The sequence below is a fragment of the Mytilus trossulus genome, chromosome 14 (assembly GCF_036588685.1).
Source record: "Mytilus trossulus isolate FHL-02 chromosome 14, PNRI_Mtr1.1.1.hap1, whole genome shotgun sequence".
Taxonomy (NCBI): domain Eukaryota; kingdom Metazoa; phylum Mollusca; class Bivalvia; order Mytilida; family Mytilidae; genus Mytilus; species Mytilus trossulus.
This window is the reverse complement of record NC_086386.1, coordinates 67,512,081-67,536,783: the sequence shown is the minus strand read 5'-3', so window position 1 is coordinate 67,536,783 and position 24,703 is coordinate 67,512,081. Positions and strand designations below refer to the sequence as shown.

Genomic DNA, 24,703 nt, shown 5'->3' with positions numbered 1-24,703 from the left:
ACAACCAATGTTAAATCTTTCAAATACTACGAATTTACCACTGACTAAAGATAATTTTTAATTAATTTGTAATACAAACATACGTGATTTATTTCTAAGAACAGCTAAAAAATCGTGTATATGTATGTTTGCTTTGTATGAAGTACTTAATAATTCATTGTTTCTATTTAGAACCAAAAAATAGTTTTTTTGCAGAGTTGACAGGTCAATGTCAGTTATACATTTAGAACTACGATTCATATATGTCTTTCGTTTTAGGTTGTTTACTTCACGGCAACTTTTCCATACATTGTCTTAGTTATTTTGTTAATCCGCGGCTTGACATTAGAAGGATTTGAAAAAGGAATCGAGTTTTACATGATACCAGACTGGCAAAAACTTAAAGACCCCAAGGTGAGTATGGTCTAGTAATGATCAAGATAATTGCAGTTCTAATAAAATAGACCAAGAGGACAAAGCTATCATTTAATTTTTGAGTTCTAGTTCTGTTAATTTACTGTATGAGTTTTTTGCCGATTTTCGCCGTACCCTTTCCTTTGAGGAAAGAACCGCATTTCCAAACGGCCATTATGACGTCGTTGAAACAACGTGAAATTACGGGAAACAATAGACGACGGTTACTACCTCCCCTGAAACTGTAGGATATGCCCTTAACGTCCACTGGGCTTAATTAAAATTTAGATGGTTGATTTAAGAAATCGTTAAAAAATGAAAGCATTTATTCAATTGAACCTCATTGAATGGCATACTGTATCGGTTATTACAAGGCATAAATGATGACACGCTTAATAGTTATTAAACAATAAACAATATTAAACAATAATAACTACATGTATATAAGTTGCATATTGCGCATTTTATTCGTTTATGAATATTATATTTGTCTAAAAACTAGTACCGGTTTAAAGATAGTGAATTTACGCTGTAGTGCATAAAAAAGCATAAATAATTACTAACTATTGTCCTTCCTCAAATATGGTAAAAAATATAGTGATTACAAATTTCATCATTTTAAGGTAGTTCTCTTAACATGCTTAATAAAATAATAAAACAATAAATTGCTCATTCTAACTGAATTGGCTTATAATAACGGTACACGTCCGTGAAATTCACTTATACAACATCAAAATTTTATACTTGTAGGTATGGGGTGATGCTGCTACACAGATATTTTATTCCCTTGGTGTGGCTTTTGGAGGTTTGCTTACAATGTCGAGCTACAATAGATTTAAGAACAATACCATCAGGTGTTTATTTTATCAATCATTTAAAATAAAGTTCAGGGATTTTTAAGCGTTTTACATCAACAGGTTCTTAAATATACTTCACAGATGCTCGGTAAAAGTATTCAATATTGTTTTTTCGTAGACATTGTCTATTGTTTTCAATTATAGGTTCATTGGGTAATGAACTTATTCGTTTCTAGGTAATTACAGTGAATTCATCTTATTTTATTGAAACTGTTCACGAATATATTTTAATTTTTTAATTTGTGGGAATGCTTCGGTAATTCGTTCTTTCACAAGCGCGTTTTTTGTTAACTTCATGCTGATACATGGACTTGTGGTTAGTGTCACTACTCTACATTATACTATTTACAAATGCATTACGTTTCTAAGTTTGTGTTTATTATCCGTTATTATTTATTTAGCACATACATGTACGTGTGATAAAAAGTTCTTATTGAAAAAAAAACATGTATTTCTTCAAATTTTATTTCCTTTTGGTTTTAAATATTTTAAACCCTTTCTGATCTAACTTATTTTCAGAGATGCTTTCTTAGTGACCTTGATAAACTGTTGTACTAGTGTGTTTGCTGGTTTTGCCGTGTTTTCGTTACTTGGATTTATGGCACATACATTAAACAGGGATGTTAAAGATGTTGTTGATTCTGGTAAGACTTTTTAAAGGTTTTAAGTTTCTCTGCCTGTACATAAATTAATTGTACGTTTAACTAAAACATACCTCATGAAACTGTCCAGAAAGTTCTCATCTAGGTGATAGCAAGATAATTTTTTCTAAAGTGCATAAACCAAAAGCAATAAACATAATTTAAGGACAGTGATTTTATTGCAAATTATAAAACATGCATCATTATCGTTGTGTTTCTAACCAAATAGTTACATTAGCTTATTTATAAATAATCTCGTACATTATTTTCATTAAATAATATATTTATTTTAGGCCCTGGCTTGGCGTTTATTGCGTATCCGGAAGGTATTGCTAGGATGCCTGCTGCTCCAGCATTTTTCTCGTTCCTGTTTTTCTTCATGATTTTCACTTTAGGACTTGACAGTCAGGTGCGTATGCCTATGGCTATAAGTAATTTTCTTTAACTTATCTACTTCAGCTTTACAAATAATGAACATGACGGAAACATATATGGACCATAGAGTACAACATGTCATTTTAGTTATTCTTTCTTCATCTAGAATACCTATAGATCTAGAAAGTGTGTCCGTCAATAGGTATTCTGTGTATATTTTTGAATGTCATTTTGCGGTTTTAAGGTTTAAACGATGAATACAGTAAAGAATAAATATAAAATCTTATAGCAAATATTTTCATAAAGTACCACTAAAGCGAAAAATGAAAATAGTATTTTAAAAATTTAGAACATTCTAAACGTGTTATATAATTCACATTGCTCAAATCCATACCTGTGAAAACAAAGGATGTATAAGAACTTGAATACTTCAGGAGCTGTATATATTACTCAAAGTGACATAGAAGGAATAGCCAAATATATCAAAGATCAACTTTGCATGAGAGAGTTTGAATATTATTTTCTTATCAATTTCTTAATTTATCAACGTAGAAATTTATTTTTAAAAGTATGTTAGAAATCATGTCATGACCAAATTAATACTGCCTACTTGGCCAAAGATATACTGTTGATGACTGAAAGTCGAATAATGGTATATACCCAGTATAAGTCTGTTAGAATTACATCGATGCAGTTCGCGTTCCTAAACCGGTCTTATTTGATTCATTTAAATTTCACCCAGACAGCAAGACGATGAATTCCGGATAAGCCAAACCTACATCAAGACATTGTGATTTTGTGTATTCATGTTGTCTAAACTTCTCCTCTGTGTACTGCATAATGAGTTGATAATTAAAAATGCATAATTCTGATATAGTGTTTGAAAGTCTTTAATCTTAACATTGATTTTAAGTTATTAACATTCCTTCAAATGAACTATAGACCGGTCATATTATATCTGTACTGTTTTAACCTGCTATCTTGAATGTAGACTGTGAGAGTAGGAGTATTTACATTTGTATTATTGTGGGCTTTCTTCGTCTTAGTGTGCCTTGGAGGGTTCAGTTATAGAGACATCTGAACAGAAACATGTATCAAATAAACTCAACATAGAAAGCGTAGTTAAAGATTACAACACTGCAGCGATACCTACTAATAGACTTGAAATTTATTATAGTTTGCGATGATGGAAACTGTCATAAGTGGTTTTATTGATGCGTTCCCAGCCTTCCTTAGACCAAAGAAGACACTTTTCACCTTTATTCTCTGTGTCATTGGATTCTTGTTGGGTATGCCTCAAGTTTGCAAGGTATGTCATTTAATTATTTTTCATTTATCTCGATCTACATCTCTTAAAACACATTGTTTCCAGACGAAATAGACAGTAAAAGGCAGGGATTTTGTATAATGAAACCCTGCTCAACTTGATGATTGTTGATTGTTTTGTAAAATCACTAAATGGCTTATGGTTTCAAAAATATGACATTAATTTTTAAAGACAACGATCTAATAATTTTAAATATTTTCCACCTATCAGATTTCAAGGTTACTATCTTAAATTGATTGGTCAAATTCACAGATTTCCTGTCGTTTATAGTGTGAACAATTCAGTATACCCTTGTTTTAAACCACTTTCATGGTCTCGTGATGGTTTGCTCGCCTACCATGCGTAAAAGGTTGAGGTCGATACCTGATTTGAACAATCAAAAGTAGAGTTATTTTAAATTGCTTCCCACCCAGCATGCCATATTAATGTATAAAAGCAATAACTTGTCGGCGCGGAATCAAAATAATGTATCTGATAAAAATTATATAAGTATATTTGTTGATTATCTCCGAGTTATGTAGAACGTTTAAAATTCGACAAAGCGTGTTTGTCATATAGTGGGTTCCATTTTAGTCCTCAATATGCCTGTCTTAATTGCGATTCGATGTAAAGTAGCCTTTTCTCAAGCTAGCAATCATTGTTTTATAAACCAATTTCTATATTACTGTGAAAGTACTTTTATTCGTGGGGAACTAATTTTCGTGGTTTTCGTTGATGACTTTATCCACGAATTTAAGTGTCCAACGAAATAAAACAACCGTTTTCCAAATCAAGACATGAAAAATCCATGTGTAGCTATAGGTTTTACTACTGATAATATATAGTAGAGAATATATTGAATATCGCCAATCTGAGAATACTATAATAAAAGTTGCACTATGAACTCCAACTGCAGGAATGATTATACCTATTTAATCTTTAAAAACTTAACTGTACAACTTTTGATCTCTTAATTCTCAATAAATACTTTTTTTATCGATGAAAGTCAGATTTCTGATATTGATAATATGCTATGATAAAGTGTTCATTTTATGTCCTCGTAATTCTCGTATGTATGGGGAATAATAATTTCATGCTGGGCTTGATTTTGTTAAGAATTATTCTACAACTCAAGATAGTTTTTTTGTATTTGTTTATGTAACTGTTTTCTTTAGGTGACATGTTTATAGCTTAATTAACACCTTTGATGGTCTTTAATCTGTTGATCACTCGATCTCAGGTCAATTAGTGTGATCACTACAATTTACACAGGTCTATGTTTTCTATGCAATTTTCTTCAATCCAGACAATTTGTAACCTTCGTTTCAAATGAAATAAATTTTTCAATTTTGTTTTTAGAAAACTAAAATCCACGAATTTAAATACCCCATTGACATGTTACTAAAAAATGTTGACATGCTCTGTAAAGTAATGGTTTATGTACCAATCGATGACTGTGTGTTTATAATATTTGATTTTTATTTAAGGGGATTTTTAGCCTTAATTGTAAAATACATGTATTGGTATAATATGCACAAACTGTAAGCATGGACCATTACCAACCTCACCATATATTTATACCTAACGATAGAACATACATTTCCAGGGCGGAATATACCTATTGACACTGATAGATTGGTATTCGGGAAGTTACAACCTTATGATTGTCAGTTTGTGTGAACTGGTAGGGATATGCTATGTTTATGGTGAGTAACATATTACAAACAATAAAGGATTGAAAACGAGCAAATGGTACCACACGTAATCGGTCTTAGCATTAGTATATATTGTACCGGACGTAATCTGTCTTAGCATTAGTACATACTGTACTAAACGTAATCTGTCTGAGCATTAGCTCATCTTGCATGGTGGTATCAGATACATGACTTGTATGTATGAGAAATGATGAGCTGGATCTGTAATGCTTTTAAATAACTATTATAAAAGGAATATGAATAAAACAGTTTGTGCAATAATTACAGAAGCATGTATGTGTTATAGTATTGCATTATTAGTAATTAAATGACACAGCAGTAGGAAAGAATTAAATAAAAGTAATAACTGACCGAAACAGAAGGACACGAACCTCGCCCAAATGCACAAGCAGTTTTTGTTGCAATAAATAATAATAACTGTGAGTATGAGCATGTTTATCTATTGTCAGAAAAAATATTATATCTAATAGAATTAGTAGCTTTGGCTAACCAAGTCCTTATAAATGAAAAAAGTACATGCATTTTTATTGGAATTTTTTTTTTACGCTGATTAAGGTAGTACCTTACACTACAGGGAGATAACTCTGTAAAATCGGCTAAACGTTTTAATTACGTTGCGAAGGGAATATTAAGCTTCTCAATGATAAATATTATTGTTTGTCAAACTGCTATATAACCAGTGTAATTTTTCTGATAAATTGGTTGGTTCAAAATTTTTGAAATTTTTGTATTTTTGTCAAAGGGTCAAAGTAAATACTTTGCCAACATTTTATGAAAATTAAACGAGCCAAATTAATTTTAGAGAAGGTGTTGCATTGGGTACCACCTTAAGCTCCAATTAAAAACAAATATTGACAGCTCCTCTTTGTGATTAATGTAAGATGAATCTGGTAATTTTTCCAAACTTTTTTTTCATTATACGGGGATAATATAATTTGGTTTTCATATATAGTCTTTTTCAAAAAAGTGCAAATGCTTTGTGTAGGTTCCGAATTTAATTTCTCACTAAATTATTTGATGCAAATTTCTGGAATATAGTGGTTGATATGGTGCTCTGTTCTTGTGTTTGTGCATATGTGTATCCTATGAGTGTTTGTGTTATGGGTTGATTTGCAGCATACTAATGCTGATAGTAATAAAAAAATTACAATAATCATGATGATAATTCAATTTGAACTTGTCTAATTTTCATTGAGGCCAAAAAACAAATGCAATCTTGTAATGCGACTATATTATTGCACTTTAAAATACAATGACTATCCATAAGGGTCTTGCACGGCCGGCCATTATTGATACTTAAAACTTAATGTACCCAAATAATATTTATAAAATAATGACATGACTTTTATCTTGTTATATAAACAAAGGCAATAGTAGTATACCGCTGTTCAATAGCCATAAATCGAATTAACTGAAACAAATCTGCGTTAAAAACCAAAATGAGGAAACACAACAATTATAGGAGGCAAAAAAAAAAAAACGGAACAACAGAAACACTGTGAACTACTACAAAAATAAAAGCCAATTTTCATAGAAACGACTGTGTGATAACAACTGCCATACTCCTAACATTTTAAGAAAAATGGTTGATTGAACCTGGTTATATGATATGCCAAACCTCCCGCTTACATGGCAAAGTTAAAAATACCACTTAAATGAATATATTTTGTGACAGGGTTACATAACAACTTTTAACGTTTCAAAACAAATGAATAAACAAAAATCGACACATAAATATCTGATATTAAACCAATAATAAAAACTAAGATCTATTGAATTTGTAGATTTAATCGAATAACTATATGCAGACATAAAAAAAATACTGAACATGATCAAGGGAGACAATTAACGCTTCGTTTTAAAAGACATTTTGGAAATGTGAACATAGTACAAAGGGATGTCACTCTAAAATATAAACTTTGCATCAAAGGAATTTATTAACACACCGTGCGTGCTCCACCTTCAATTAATATTCTAGATTATCAGTATAACCAACAGTTAATTGTTAATCTAATGGATAGTTAGAGCTAACAATTGATAACCAATAGTCTAGTATATTTGTTTGAAATATTGTTAAACCTTATTCAGAAAAATATACGAACTACTCCACTTTCCGAGTTCAAAGTTAACGTGATTACATATGCATATAACAAAAACGTTAAACATTATTTGCCTCCAATAGTATTATAAGACATACAGATCGAATGCTTGCATCAATTTACCATAATAAAGATTTAACTTAAGCCTGACCATTTTGACGTTGTTAAGAATTTTTATCCATGTCAGTTTTTTTAATATTATCACACCTTCCTGCCAGTTAATATTCGAATTTATACCCATATCCCGATAGCATCAGGATAATACGCTACATGTATCAATCAGTTGTAGTCTTGGTAAATCCAGGGTCCGTGATATGATTTTTTCTGAGGGAAAATTATGACATTCATTTTATTTTTAGTTTTTATGACATTTTGATATTATCTCTAGGCATTAAAAATTTCCGACATGATATTGAGATGATGGTTGGCAAACAGCATCCAGCCTTTTGGATTTACTGGTATATCACGTGGCCGTTCATCACACCTGTGGCTATCATTGTAAGTATAAAATATGTAATGTTCAACGGAAGTCTATTAGATAAATAGGACACGTGGTAACTATAAGCCAAAGTACTGAACATTAAAAAAAGGACTAGGTGACGTCATAGGTATGCTTCCTGTGTCAAACATAAACACGCTACTTTGCCGCCTCATTCAATAATAAAAACATTTCTATGTGCAAAATGTGATGTTTTTTATTGGAGTATTCACATGTCAATGATACTGGATTGGTAAATATCTTTTATTCTGTATAGATTTTACAGTGATGATTATATTTAATTAACTCAACCCATAAAAGCTAATGAGCATGATTAATACAGGCGTAAATTAAAAACATCACAAAAACCTCGTACATACCAAACTGTAAATACTATATAAAATATGACATAAATTTGTACAATCAGTAAATTCAGTTGTGTATGATCTTTAGGTTTTTATTTCCACGATCACACTTATTCTAAAATTGACTGTTCATTGATAGTATTCTCTAGAATAAAGACAATCGGAATGGGGGAAAGCACTTTAACGCTTCAAATTTTGATAACGTTTATTTTAGTTAAATTTAGCTATTTGTATAACCATGACATTGAAATTGTGTTATAGTTTATCGTGGTCTGGTCTGAATTATGCTCCTGCCTACTATGGAGACTATATATTCCCTGGCTACGCCGAAGCTCTTGGTTGGTTGATGGTATGCTCTCCATTAGCACTCATTGTATTGGGATTCATCATTCAGAGCATTCGATACGGTGTAAGTATATTAATATTTGTAACCATGTCAGAAGTAATGTAATTGGTGTACCTTATAATAAATACAGCACGTGTGTATGTGTTCAATTTACAAGATGTGAAAAATCTTTTGAAGTCCTAGAACAAAAGATATTTCTTGACAACAAGATAATAAAATAATTTCAAATATACAGGAAAATTATCAATGATCATTTCAAATTTTTTACTCCAATTTTATATTCTATTCTTGGAGGGAGATTTCACAATTGATGTTGTATGACAACCGCTTTGAAATATTTGTGTATGTCATTTTAGGATAACTTTAAGCTATTTCAGGGAATGGTATAATGCAGAAAAAATTGAGATTTTATCGGGGCCTTTTATAGCTGACTATATGCGGTATGGGCTTTGCTCATTGTTGAAGGCCAAACGGTGACCTATAATTGTTAATGTTTGTGTCATTTTGGTCTTTTGTGGATAGTTGTCTCATTGTCAATCATACCACATCTTCTCTTTTATATTGTATTTTTGTTTAAACGTGTAAAATGTTTCAAAATTCTGATGAAGACACAACCATGCAATTTCAAATGAATCAGCCATTCTTGTATTTTAAATAATGAAATTTAGAACTTTTTGTGTATTATTGATAAAAGGCGTTTGTATTTTAGTTCCCTGGAGCTTTGTATAAGCAGCCTGAATGGGGGCCTGCTCTTGACGAGGACCGTTTAGCAGATCCTGACAATCGATATGAGCCAATAAACGAAGTAAGACACAGAAATGTTGCATCAAATGGAAAAGACAACTTGGCTTATGTAGGAGATAAAAAAGTCAAATACATTCCTAATGATCAAATAAGACTGTAATTGGACAATCAATCCTCTTACATATACATATACAAATACATATACTCTTACTTTGTGTCAAGTATAGCTGTATGCATTTTGTGAATATATAGAAACGCTCAGTAAATCGCTTTTACTGAAATGTGTGGGAAAATATAAGAACAATACTTATCTATTTGCATAATGAGTATTTCCTGATGGTAATCATCTGTGATATTTATAAACATGTTGGATTAATTGATATCAAAATATTCGCTTCTATATATATATATCATATTCATAATTACTGTAAATAGCATAACAATGATATTAGATTTGCAAATTTGCGGAGGCAAAGTTTATTCTTCCCTTGTCGGGTTTCGAACCCATGCTATTGGCATATCGAGACAACACCGCCTGCACCACTGTCAGCACTCAAGACCACTCGGCAAAAAAAATACAAAAAAGGTGTGGAAAATCAAACTGTGTATTTACCTTCAAGAAGGTCCACAATTTATTTCAAAATAGAATGACATTTACCATTAACTATGAAATCATTTTTTCCTGTCCAGAAATAATATAGGTTATAACATGCAATCGTTGGAGATAACCATGGAAGTATTATATCAGCATTTTTCACATAAGTTAAGCATATACGACTTTAAAGTTGCTTCTGTATTTTGATGGCTTGTGCAATGCGTTTAACTATTCACCTCTACTTATGGGCATATGGTGTGATTTTTTAAACATATTACTGAACTCCAAAACAACAAGGACTTCCAACGATATGAAAACAAAGCACATCGAAAAAGATAAATAAACTGATTCCTTTATAAGATTTCATACGTTATATACACATTATTCTGTAAACCTACAGGTATTAATAGAGAAAATAACAATGTTAGTTTATTATATATTGATGAATTTTGTATCAATAATAGATGTGGTTTTCAACCTTAGTACTCCGGGAACCCATATTACACAACTTTATTTTTGTAAAATCATTTAAAAGGTTTTAAAAATATTTTGTTCATATATATATGTATATAATACTCTTACTCAATTTTGAACTATCTGTTTTTACTCAAACTATACTTTACTATACCATGTGTTTAAATATTACATTAGTTGTAATTAAATGTAACAAACTTTTTTGTTATTTTTTTTTAATCAATTAATTTACTGTGTTTTTGACATTTTATTCCAGCATCTAAAGATCAAATATGGTTAATATGGGAACAATTTTGGGGGAAATAAATATGTTTTAGTTGTATTTTTTAAGAACCGAATACTACTATGTAGATCATTTGTCAAATATACATACATACATTTATAGTATGACTTCTAACTCAATTAGTTTACACATTATATATTACACTATATTTTATATTGTTACGTGGATATTTCTAATAAAATTAGGTCCTATGGATCTGTAATCAGTTTGTGTTAACACCCCTGAATAAACTATCATACATATCTTTAATTCATCACAAAGTTCCTTTTGTCTTTACGTTTGACATATTATGTAACGCATTTTGTATTAATCATTGATTTAGACTGTATCAATGTATCGCACGATGTTCACTTCTTTTCATAATTATTTTGCAATGCGAAAAGGCTAATAAACAAAAAAAAGTAGTTTATCAATATTTTACAAAATTTTCCGTTGATCTTACTGACTGATAATTTCCTATCTCAGCGGAGTCGGGTTATATAAAAAAAAATCGCTGAAACTAAGGGGCACGTGGCGTTGTCAATGAAATTGACATGCAATTGACAAATTCCTCATAGGTAAAATAGCGACAAACAGATTATCATTGGTGATCTTAAAAACATTCATCACGTTTGTTTTACGCAAAACTGATAACCTTTATATAATAATTTAAGCAATCCATGGGGTTGCGATCTGCTACTTTATTCACTTTACTATAAACTAAGTTTTAAGTAACTTGCGATCCAATATGTCGATGGAGTCGATACCATACTTCATTAACGCAAATGATGAAGTCTATAGTTATGTTGAGTTGCATTTCAATTTCTAAATTGCATGTAATTGTGAATTTTGGATTTAGCCCGCAGTTTTATAACCCCTAATTGTCCCATTTGGGGATGTCAGTCGTAGTTTGCAGCACACGCATATATAGTCGTATGGAGGTCCCGATTTCTTGGGGATAGTGGAGATAAACACACAGAAACATAATAATAAACAGGACTTTCAAAATATTTGTTACTAGAGAGAAACATATACAACAAATGGCTTAATCAATTCGACGAGACACCATTTTTGTTTTTACAGAATTCATTCCGTTAATTGTAGCTGGTACAAGTAAACCATATAGAATGGATTTGACATGTGCCGTTTGCACGAATACGTCAAGAAACACACACAATTTGTTTTTTTGTCAGAAAATCAAAATACAAAGTGGGAAAAAAGCGGTTACACGCCTTAAATTTCAGGAGGAAAACACCTATGGTTTTCAGAAACGAATCCAGTATTTTGAAAAAGAGGACCCAAAATTAGGAAGCGATGACGTTTCACTCTTCCGTATATCATATAAAGTTTCTTTTATAAACCACTAGAGGAATAGTAGTTTGTGTGTTAAACAAATTTGCCTGCTATCTTAGGTAGGCCAGCGTTTGATGTTATCCGTAAGGAATTTTACATTAATATCAAGTCTATAAAACAGACTAACCAGCAGATTTATATGTACCAGATCTTCTAGAATAGAAGATAAAGGAATTACGTATAAAAGTTGATTTGCGTAACGATACTTATTTAAAATAGTGATATATGAAGAACATGTTATATAATCCTGTTGTCAAATATGTCATTAAAAAGATTCTTTTTTTTATGTCAATGTCTATATCAGATAATGAAATATGCTAGCTGTTTATGTTTAAATTAGCTCACGAATACAGGTATATTAACATCAATTGGTGTTATCCGAATTCCGGCACAATATAAAATAAAACAAAACTCAAAACTAAATGCACCCAGAATTAAGTAATTATGTGTAAACAAATATATAATAAATTAACATTTATATCAAACTGCTAGTATTTCTGAGTGATGTGATTTGTATGCAGGTTTTATATATGGCTATCAGATATATCATATTTTACCTCGTAAAACAAGATAACGGAACGACAGAAGTACTAAACCAGTATATAATACTTTATATAGATATAGGAAGATGTGGTGTGAGTGCCAATGAGACAACTCTCCATCCAAATAACAATTAAAAAAGTAAACCAATATAGGTCAATGTACGGGCTTCAACACGGAGCATTGGCTCACACCGAACATCAAGCTATAAAGGGCCCCAAAATTACTAGTGTAAAACCATTCAAACGGGAAAACCAACGGTCTAATCTATATAAAAAAAAACGAGAAACGAGAAACACGTATATATTACACAAACAAACGACAACTACTGTACATCAGATTCCTGACTTAGGACAGGTGCAAACATTTGCAGCGGGATTAAACGTTTTAATGGATCCAAACCTTCTCCCTTTTTCTGAAACAATAGCATAACATCACAACATAGAAAAACACACGATAGAATATCAATTGACAGACTGAACTCAATCAAAAAACATAAATTAATACACAATGATTATTATAAATGTAATTGCATGCATGCAATAATATATCTAAATAGGACTTTAAAGTAATAACAGTGTTAAACTGTTTAACGCCTTTATTCATTCCGGATGCAAAAAGTTCCCCGACAAATTTTAAAAGCTTTCGAGATGTAAGCAGAATGGGTGATCCCCTTTATATATATTATTTAAAAAGCGGAACAATCTTATGTATACAAAAATAAATATAAATCGTATATAATTACTGTATTTTATTTCTTAACCATAAAAGTGATTCATGACTGGGTCAAATGCACTTCGTAGTTATAATTTTTCTGTATATGAAAGCTGAGAGACTATTCATTGTTTTAGACTGATTAGTAGTAGTTGTTGCAGGAACCTTTTGTGTCAACACATTTTAACGCTATACTAGATTTATACAAACATATATATTACATTTTAAGAATTTCTTTATTTGTAGCTCTTCGATGATATAATTCTTGAAGACAGAATATACGAAGGGTATACACGAGAAACCATAAGTTGAATTAAAACTGAAAAAGGGTGACTGATATTGGCAACTGAAACTCTTCAAAACTATACAAAGAAAAACATGAGTGGCCAAAACAAATTAACTTCAACAAAAACACGAAAAATCCTCAGATGCAACAAAATGATACGAAGTCCTATGTTTTTCTTTGGACCACACAGTTTATATATACATAAAAAAAAAAAGAAAATGTTGTATAATTGCAAATCTGACAACACTCCACGTGGAAAGAGACCAAAATCAGACCACAGAAATTAACAACTATAGGTCACCGTACGTTGTCAGCTATAAAAGGCCCCAAAATAACAATGTAAAACAATTCGAACTATACCAACATAATTCACTCTATCTTGATCATGTGTAATTCGTTTTTGCTGATCCTTTTGAACGCATAAGCTAAAACTTAACAATGTTCATATAAGTAATATAAGTAATATTGTCCCTATGAAGAATGCAATGTTTTAGTTAACCTTCCCTATTCATGACGGTAGAGTAGTGTTGTATTCAGCTTGTCACTTGTTTGTGCATGTCCATACTCTAGTAAACATACTATGGACAGAAAAGGTAGGTTAATCAATTTTTTTGATTTTTAATGTCTATAAAAATATTGCATTTTCGAAATTTTGGCCTAATTGAAGAAACTATAATACATAATTCATATTTCTTTGTCAAATCAGTACCGATCTCGCTTGATGTAAACGCAACATTAAAATGACAATAAACGAGTATTTCATTGAGAGGATTTAAAAACTTTTTTTCTTTTATTTTGTTTATTTGTTATCATTTTTTTTAAGTACGTTAAAGTAACTCAAAATGTAATAAAACAAAGAAAATTTCAAAAATATCTACAAATTAAGTGTCAACTTATCCTAGAAAAATATAGTACTTGAAATACATCAAAGTATTTAAATGAAAAGATAAATACTTAGTATTCTCAAATTTATTTTTTTCAACATTTTTCTATAGTTATAAAAGGTACCAGGATTACAATTTAGTACGCCAGACGCGCGTTTCGTCTTCATAAGACTCCTCAGTGACGCTCATATTAAAATATTTACAATCTCAAACAAGTAAAAAGTTGAAGTGCATTGAAGCTCCAAAAATTGTGCCAAATACGGCTAAGGTATTTTATGCCTATAATAAGAAAGTCCTTAGTTTTTCGATAACTTCAAAGTTTTGTAAACAGAAACTTTATTTAAATGACCACATAATTGGTATTCATGACAACACTGAAGTATTGACTACTGGACTGTCGACATGAAACGTCCACCATCAATGGTATCGACCCAGTGATGTTAATAGTTATCAAAGGTACCAGGATAATAATTTAGTACGCCAGACGCTATAAGAGGATGAAGACTTTTTAATACTCCAAGTTTTAAGGTGTTTTTTTTCATTTCTATTGAAATTCAAGATCCCGTTCACAAAGTTCGGTAAGTGAATTACAAAAACATTTAACAAATCAAATAGTATATGCACAGTAAGGATAATATTATAGTAGTTTCTAAAGTATAAGTTAACAGAATGATGATATATACATGATTAAAATGACAGTGAAAAAATAGATATAGATATAAAAAAAACGAGAGACAATATTTTTCTTTGATAGCACTATTTAACTTCAAACTGAAAGAAACTATCGTGTGAGGCTCAAATGAGCATTCCAATCTACGATATACTTATTTCAATTAGAATCAACAGAAAAATGTATGTGAAAAATCACGAAAAATGCTACATGAGTTGACACCATATAATAAAAATAAATCAATGTTAGTATCTGGCGATGCTATCTGTTGGATTTCAAGTAGCTGAACATTTGACCAACTAGTCTAAAGGAGTAAGTTTACGAATGGTCCTTAATTATTTTATGTTTTTAGTCAGGCAATTATACAACAAATTTCACTAAGAAATAGTAATGATATTACTTTTAATACAAATTAACTTTATTTTGGAACATCATATTTAAACAAACGAAATATTGACCTCTACGTATGCATTATTTGAGTTGTAACGTCAGTTTTTGGTTAAATTTTTTATAATTTTATAATATTTAACAGTTTTTAGCATAGTTTACTTTGGCCACCTACCAAGATCAAGAAGGTGTTTGTTTCTTTGGATTCAGTAGCATCATTAGAAACTCTTGGTTACAGAACATTTTGTATTCTCAGTAAATGTCAAAGGTTTCATCAAGCCTTTAGGTCTGAATAAAACATCATATTTTGACAATATCGACAAAATGAGGAGATTTTGAAACCAAAAATGTATTCAAGTGGTCGGCAAACGATTTAATGGCTTTTAAGGTCAAGACATTTGTCACGTGATGAAAGGTAAGAGTTTACGATTTTTTGGTACACGTGCATGCCTCGTGTTTTATTGGACTCGTATTGTTTTATTTGGACTCGTACAAGTTTTCAATTCCAGATTGAATTAGCTTCCTTAATTTATATAAGTATTAATAAAAAGTGTTGTTAAAGTGTTATAAATTCACGAGTGAAGTGAAACTTTTTTTCTGAAAATTTGCGTAGGTCCAAAGAAAATCCTTAATAATTCCTTAAATGGGTTTGATAACGTGTTGAGGGGAATAAAAAATGAAATAAAACCATTTTTGGGGTTCTTATATCAATCCATCAGATCACAAAATTCCCGGATACGCAATTTTGTCAGCTTATTTGCTGCGAAGCGGATATCAAAGTGAGATAATTGGGTACGCGCATTGTAGGATATTGCAAGTTCACAACTGTTACAGTAAATTCGAGTAAAATTAATGATTGCAGATATATTTCGACGATTTCTTGAATAACTTTTCAGTATTCCATGTTCCTCTACTGTTGTAACATGAAAATAGTCATGGGAAGGTTGAATATGATATTTTTTTCAAGTACGTACAGGTTATCAAACACTTCCAAAGAAGAAAATTATACATTTAACTGACTTTTCTCTGAAACTTTGACTTATTGTATATTCTCAAAAGCCTTTTGGTAGATAGAAAGATACAAGAGGGGTTTATCAGTCATTTGTCAGCAGAACCTGTGTCACAATAGAATTGACATTTCAATTTACACAGTAAAACATAAAAATTGAAAAAAGGAAATAGTCTTCAAAATTGTGAACATTACCATTTAATGAAAATAAAATCAATTTGCAGTGAACAGAGGTACATGTACAATTTTTGTTTTATTATACCTGCTTTAAGATATAGTGGCCGATCCCAGGCGGTCTGGTGATTGGAACATCCTCTTTTTATGGCAGATTAATGCATTTGAATCGGATCATATACAAATGTAAAAATACCACGACCCATGTTTAAAATTGTCTGGATTCAAACTGAGATGAAGAAAAAAATGTATAAGACCACACCAATTTAATATCTTGTTCTACGTATTTTTGGACTCCAAAATTTGGGGCAAGCGAGCGATTTGAAAATTTTAATAAACATTTTTTAATTTGAAAATGTTTGAGGCGAAGCAAAGTAAAGGCGAGCGATTAATTTTTTTTTTTGTAAACATAAAAGAGTATGTTTTGACAATTTTAAAACTTGATTTATCACTTGTACTTTGACATTTCTTAAATTTCTGAAGTATTTTCCCCTGGTCACCACAAGAAATAATTAAATCTGGTCTATGTATGTGCGACTGACAATGAGACAATTCTCCATCCAAGTCATAATCAGTTTAGGGGCAACCCTTTAATGTTATAAATATCCCTTTTACATGTTTTACATGTTTTATGAGGGATCAATATAAGTTATAATATATTTGTTTATACAAAAAGGGCTAATATTTTCTCAAAGAACTATATATCTTAGTATCTAGTATCAAATGGTCAAAACATGTCCAAGAATTTTGTAATATATTCCTGGACATTAACCATGTTAAATTAATACATTTACTTTAACAGTTTAATATTATTAAAACTAAGTTGATCCCTCTTTTAGAAAAAGTTGTTTAAAATATGAGGGAACTCTCTTCTTTTTGAGTACAAAATTCTAAGTTTTCAAAGGTTTTGTATAGAAGAACTATACACATCCTTTGTTTTTCTACATCAGTAAAATGACCCCTTGTCTGAGGGAGAGTTGTATCTCAACCTGATAATAACAAACACAGGTCAAAGTACGGCCTTTTACACAGGGCTTTTATACAGACCAAACAGCAAGCTATAAAGGACCCCACAATTATTAGAGTACACAATTCGAACAGGAAAAGCAACGATCTAATCTTTATCCAAACGGAAAAATACCAATTAACAACATCCACAAAGATAACTGCTGAACGACAGGCCCCTGAATCAATCGGGACAGGTGCATAAACCTTATTTTTTTATTCTAACAACGAACATTTTTTAATAGGGAATATTTATAGGGGGAAAGAAATCATTTTTTTGTTCTTTACAGGTATTTCCGCTGTTATAAATTAATATCGGAGCACTCTCACATTGGATAAATAGATTTCATGCTGAAACAAATATTCTCACATATATTCACACACTGTGGGGGTGTTTTTATGACTGTGATTTTAAAAACAAATGTTGATATCTTTTTATAATATTTACAAAAAAAAGGTGCGGTAAATGAACATGATTAGATTTCCGGATGAGGGAAGCGGGAATATAAAAAACTATTAAAAAAAATATGTTTTGAAAAAATAGGTGCGGGCGGCTCCGTCGAACAAGGAATCAATTGGTATGGCCTAAGATGTACATGTTCTGAAGCTTGCCTTAATTAAGAGGAAAAAAATCTGATCATACAAAGAACCGGAAAAGAATTTAATACATAATAATCAACACAAAGATAACTGAACAAAAGCTGTTTTGCAATCTGATAGCATGCAGTTCTCATAATTCCTATTATATGTATTACAAGTTTTGCTTTATTTTTGTTTTCTTCTTATATTTGAATTCAAAAGTCCTGCAACCGACTGCTGAGTCCTTTAAATTAAATTATTGATTGAATACTAAGCTGAGCTGACCAGTAAATAAAGTTTGAAACTGCTTTGTTGAAAATAAAATAGTGGTATCATGTCATAAAACTACTGATTCAACTTCAAATTTAATCCAAATTCATATTTACCTGCTCTAAAATACATAGTCAATTGAACTACAAAAACAAAAACCTGAGACTTCTTCAATGTATAACATAGAGATTGGTCACTTCCAATGTTATGGTAGTCTCAGACAAAAACAAAACTTAAATTCAGTAAAACTTGTTCAGAAATTTTCTAAATCAGAATGTCAGTTATTTTAATTGAAATAATCAATTTAATCACATTATTTACTTTTATAAAAAAAAAATCATGATATTATCTGGATTTACAATCATTGACTACGATTGTCAACATCTTGCTTACTTTAAATCCTTTAAAAAGTTAAACCTGTTAGTATTAAAATAAAGAGATGTGGTATAAGATGAAATAAGATATTTTATTCCTATGAAGAGCAAAGTAATGTATTACAATGGTTTATATAATTGACACAATAATGTTGATATAAATCAGATAAATATGAATATAACCAACTCCATCCTTAGATTTTAAACCACAGCCAGATCAGAGCCACACATATATGAGAAAAAAAGAGCATAAGAATAATACCTTCTATTAACAGGCGAATATTCTCAAAGTCTTAATTATAACAATATCTGAACTTTATTGATAGTTTTCTGAGTTCAGAACATCTATTTCAAATTGCAACAATTTTTAATATCTCTAGGTTTTCTTGAATAAAAAGCACTTGTGCTTAACTTTTCAAAATTTTTACAACTTATTATTATATTTTTAGTTTTAAGTTTTTAAAGAAGAAACTGACATTTAAAAATGGTATAATTGCCAATGAGATAACAATCTAGAAACTTACCACCAGAGTCCAAGTGTATGTTAGCAGTACCAGATAAAGTCAATTTACATACATCAACAATTAATACATTACATTGTTTTCAGGCAAATGAGTAAAATAAAAGTCACAATAGATTTTGTCTTACTACATGTGCAAGATAATAATAGAATTGATAATATAAATAAGGAAATGTTAGAGACAAAAAAAGACAGAACTTAGCCGCTGGACTACAAATAAAACTGTAAGTATTACCTTAAAGTTACTAATCCTTAGAGGAGCTGCTGTATACTTAGAAAAAATGATGTTGAGGACTTGGCCCCACAAATCAGCATGTTAGACATTACATTATTGTCAATTACAATCTGCTGTTTTTGTTCCAACCTATAATGAGGATCAAAATTTATACCTAGGGTGGTAATTAAACTCATGTATGTTCAGTTACTCTATTGTTCTTTGTGTACATAAAATATATCAAATGCAAAAAAATGTTGTACATGTTGTAATGTAAATATGGTAATTTGTAATTGATAGTTATCCCACACTGACACAACAAGTCCGAGTAGGATAATTATTTTACATCCCAGCTGTTTTAGATAAGACAAAAAAACCATTTACAATTCATAAAATCTAGTTTAGAACGCCACACAACCATTATGATATACTTTATATATTACTATTTGATGTATACCCTTTATGACCCCCGAACACGATGAGTAGATATCAAACAATGATAACTCGTCCCACTTGCGAATCGGCCCAAACTATATCGCCACTTTATAAAAAAAATCGCCCCACTCTTGTTTACCGATTCGCCCCACTTTTGAAAAAGTGTAAAATCAAATTGAACAATCAGTCTGTCACTTATCAACAAAAAATGTTTAAACCCCACTGAATAAAGGTCTGCCAACACGCCCCGTTTAAAAAGGTATGTTACATTACTGTTAGTCCGTATCCAGTCGTCCTGGTGTAGTGGTATGTGTCCTGGCTTCATATGCTAAAGGTCTTGAGTTCAAATCCCAGAATATACACTAAATTTTGATAGATAGTCTTTTCCGTAAAATAAGTTATAAATTTTATAGTGAATTTGAAACTCCTGCCAAAATGTTACATAACAAAGGAAAGCATGCATAACAAAGAAACTCAAACTGGGATGATCTGGTAGGGGTGATTCGACTCAGATCACCCCTGTTAGAACAAATGAGCTGGGATGTAAACATCATTACACCCTCATTATTTAACGACATAGCAAATGCAGTCCCTGCACCTAGCTAGACGTATTTATTAGGCAAGATGTATTATATAACTCTTGAAAGTATAACACGATAAAGGTAAGTGCTGAGTATATTGTTACATCAACGTGCAATTAAGGTAAACAAACTGTCGTACATAAACATTCTACCACGTGTTTGTCTGTTGTCCTTGAATTCAAAACAACACATCAGGCTTATTTACACGAATTTTTGCTAAAGCAGACAGTTAAATATGTCTGTTTACCTTATGAGATCTGTAAAGAATGAACTTGCTGTTATGACTTGTGTATGCATTGAAATATAATAAAGATGAATTTAATTTTTACCTTTTGAATACACAACATTCCCAAGGTATCCCCACAAAACACATGGCTTCTTTGTAATGATGACTGGTAACGTGTAGTCACTTTTTCACCGGTAATGTAATTGGATGATCTACAAAAACCAATGATAAAATGGCTCATAAATGATTGGATACAAAAATGTGTCTTCTTTCACCTTTATGAAAAATGAAAAAATGTGAACATTGAAATCGGCCATTTTGACATAGAAGACCAACTAATTTTCAATCTTGAATTAAAGGACATTGCGCACATTGCCAGCATATCATGCATAACCCGTCATGTGCAAATATATCTTTTAATTTGTTTTTTACACTTACTTTTCTATGTTTTAATTTATTACAGAACGGAACATCGTTCTCAAAGATGCTGCTGAAAAACAATATAGGTTGCGCTGTTTGTGGGCGTAAACATTTTACATACGGGTCCTTTTTGTGTCGTCAAGTTGGCCTTTATCTGTCAGATTCAGGCGTTTGCCGTTTAACTGATTATCATTTAGAGATTTATAAGAAAAAGAAATAGGGGCTTTTATCAAGTTGATGTATCATAGTTAAGAACCAAATTATGGTCATTTTGAAATTGTACGATGAAGTTAAAACTCAGGGCCAATGTTTGTCGTTTGTTGATGTGGTTCATAAGTGTTTCTCGTTTTACGTTTCTCGCTTGTTTGATATAGATTAGACCGTTGGTTATCCCGTTTGAATTGTTTCATAGCTTGCTGTACTGTGTGAGCCAGGGGTCGGTGTTAAAGTCTGTGCTTTGGCCTATAATGGTTTACTTTAAAAAATTATGACTTGGAAGGAGACTTGTCTCATTGGCACTCATACCACATCTTCTTTCATTTACATACGTTGTATCTATAAGCAATGAATATTCTGACCTGAAACTTGTCAGTCAATGCGATATTCTTATCATGTCTTGACTAGGTGAATACCAATATCCTTGAAGATAAAGAGATTTATTCTGTACTTTGGAACGGAGGGATTCGGCGACGACACAGCCCGTGACGTGTAGTGGCCAGTACTTTGTCCCCATTCGACCATCTGGATACCTGATATCAGATTATGGCTGAACAACAGACAATTAATTAAAAGAAACTATATTTATTCATAAATGTACAATAATTGCATGAATTTAAACAAAGTCAGAAGTAATCAAGTTAGAAAACCTTCTTAACTGGAGTTCAAAAATAGAGTAATTTCAAATATAAATTGAAAATAAAGTGTTCCCAGAATAAGTCTTAAGTAAGTAAATTTGCTTAGCGTTGTGTTTTAAAATAAGTAAAAAGTGCACAAAGAAGGGGTGGCTTACTCTGGCGAACTGCACCGAAGTAGTGGCTAACTCTATGCTCAAGTGGTACTATTTTAGTTCCGGAGAGGCTCAAGTGTTTCTCGTTTCACGTTTCTCGCTTGTTTGATATAGATTAGACCGTTGGTTATCCCGTTTGAATTGTTTCATAGCTGGTTGTACTGTGTGAGCCAGGGGTCGGTGTTAAAGTCTGTGCTTTGGCCTATAATGGTTTACTTTAAAAAATTATGACTTGGAAGGAGACTTGTCTCATTGGCACTCATACCACATCTTCTTTCATTTACACACGTTGTATCTATAAGCAATGAATATTCTGACCTGAAACTTGTCAGTCAATGCGATATTCTTATCATGTCTTGACTAGGTGAATACCAATATCCTTGAAGATAAAGAGATTTATTCTGTACTTTGGAACGGAGGGATTCGGCGACGACACAGCTCGTGACGTGTAGTGGCCAGTACTTTGTCCCCATTCGACCATCTGGATACCTGATATCAGATTATGGCTGAACAACAGACAATTAATTAAAAGAAACTATATTTATTCATAAATGTACAATAATTGCATGAATTTAAACAAAGTCAGAAGTAATCAAGTTAGAAAACCTTCTTAACTGGAGTTCAAAAATAGAGTAATTTCAAATATAAATTGAAAATAAAGTGTTCCCAGAATAAGTCTTAAGTAAGTAAATTTGCTTAGCGTTGTGTTTTAATATAAGTAAAAAGTGCACAAAGAAGGGGTGGCTTACTCTGGCGAACTGCACCGAAGTGGTGGCTAACTCTATGCTCAAGTGGTACTATTTTAGTTCCGGAGAGGCTCAAGTGAAAAAAGACATTTCTGTGAGAATTTAAATTCCTGTACAAGGCCGACCTCGACTGAATATCAATTAAAATTCTAAATTCCTCATTTATCAGGCTAACTTTAACAGAAAAGGTACTGAAGAAAATGTACTGAAGAAAAGTTGAAAAAATTAATATTCTTACAACATTATAAAAACATCAAAATTAAATACTAAAACTGTTAATTTAACAATCCTTACTTGTTTAAATCAAAATAACTTAAAATAAACATTTAAATACCAAATAATTGATCTGTCCAAATTAAGGGGAATTAGCCTTGACACATCAAGACACACCTATTAATCACTGATGAGTCTTTTGTAGACAAAACGCGCGTCTGGCGCAAATATAAAATTGTAATCCTGGTATCAATAATGAGTTTTTTTGCAACCACTGGGTCGATGACAATGCTGGTGGGGATCATTTTCCACGAGGGTATCACCAGCCTAGTAGTCAGCACTACTGTGTTGACTTGAGTTATCATTGATATGTTCATAATTATAAATTAACTGTTAACAAAACTTTGATTTTTTGGAAAACTAAGGCTTTTCTGCCTCAGGAATAGACTACCTTAGATGTATTTGGCAAAACGTTTAGGAACTTTTGGTCCTCCATGCCCTTCAACTTCGTACTTTATTTGGCTTTTTTAAACATTTTATGACTCGAGCGCCACTCATGAGTCTTTTGTAGACAAAACGCGCGTCTGGCGCAAATATAAAATTGTAATCCTGGTATTGATTATGAGTTTATTTACAACCACTGGGTCGATGCCACTGCTGGTAGAGATCTATTTCCCCGAGGTTATCACCAGCCCAGTAGTCAGCACTTCTGTGTTGGCTTGAGTTATTATTGATATGTTCATAATTATAAATTAACTGTTAACAAAACTTTGAATTTTTGAAAAACTAAGGCTTTTCTGCCTCAGGAGTAGACTACTTTTTGGCTTTTTAAACATTTTTCTATTCGAGCGTCACTGATGAGTCGCTTGTAGACGAAACGCGCGTATGGCGCAAATATAAAATTGTAATCCTGGTACATGTATCTATGATGAGTTTATTTACACCTTGTTAAATGGCAGATCGCCAATTTAAAATTATCAATGGTTTATTACTTTTTAAATGCAGCAGGAACTTTTTATTGCTAAGGTTGCGATGCTGTTGATTACCTTTCTGTGTTATGTATTGTGGACTTCTTTTATATTTTGGAAGCGCGCTGTCCTTTTTCCGTCTTGTTATTCCAACTCATTAAATTCATTTTAAATCAGCACAAAAATATATCTCCCAATTCAAGTAATCGACAACAAGTGATGCGATTTTGATGCTTTAAATATTTCGTTTCTGAAAATTAATTTAAAAAAAAGAGCATTCAACCAAATGCCAGGGATAACATGAAGAATAATCGAACGCCATTTTTGGCGATATGGAAAAGAATATTTATATGATATTTGAATCTGATATTCATTTAACTATAAGAAGTTACATAGTACATATCATTATCTAATTGAGAATTGTTTTGAATAAGTAGAAAACAAACATCGGTAAATATATCAATTCCCATTACAAACAC

General features: G+C 31.4%; 1 pseudogene; it reads left to right on the top strand.

Moving 5' to 3' along the window:
• The window catches only part of LOC134697233 (sodium-dependent proline transporter-like), a 37,250-nt pseudogene extending 26,377 nt beyond the window's left edge, over positions 1 to 10,873 (top strand).
• The last annotated feature ends 13,830 nt before the right edge of the window (positions 10,874 to 24,703 follow it).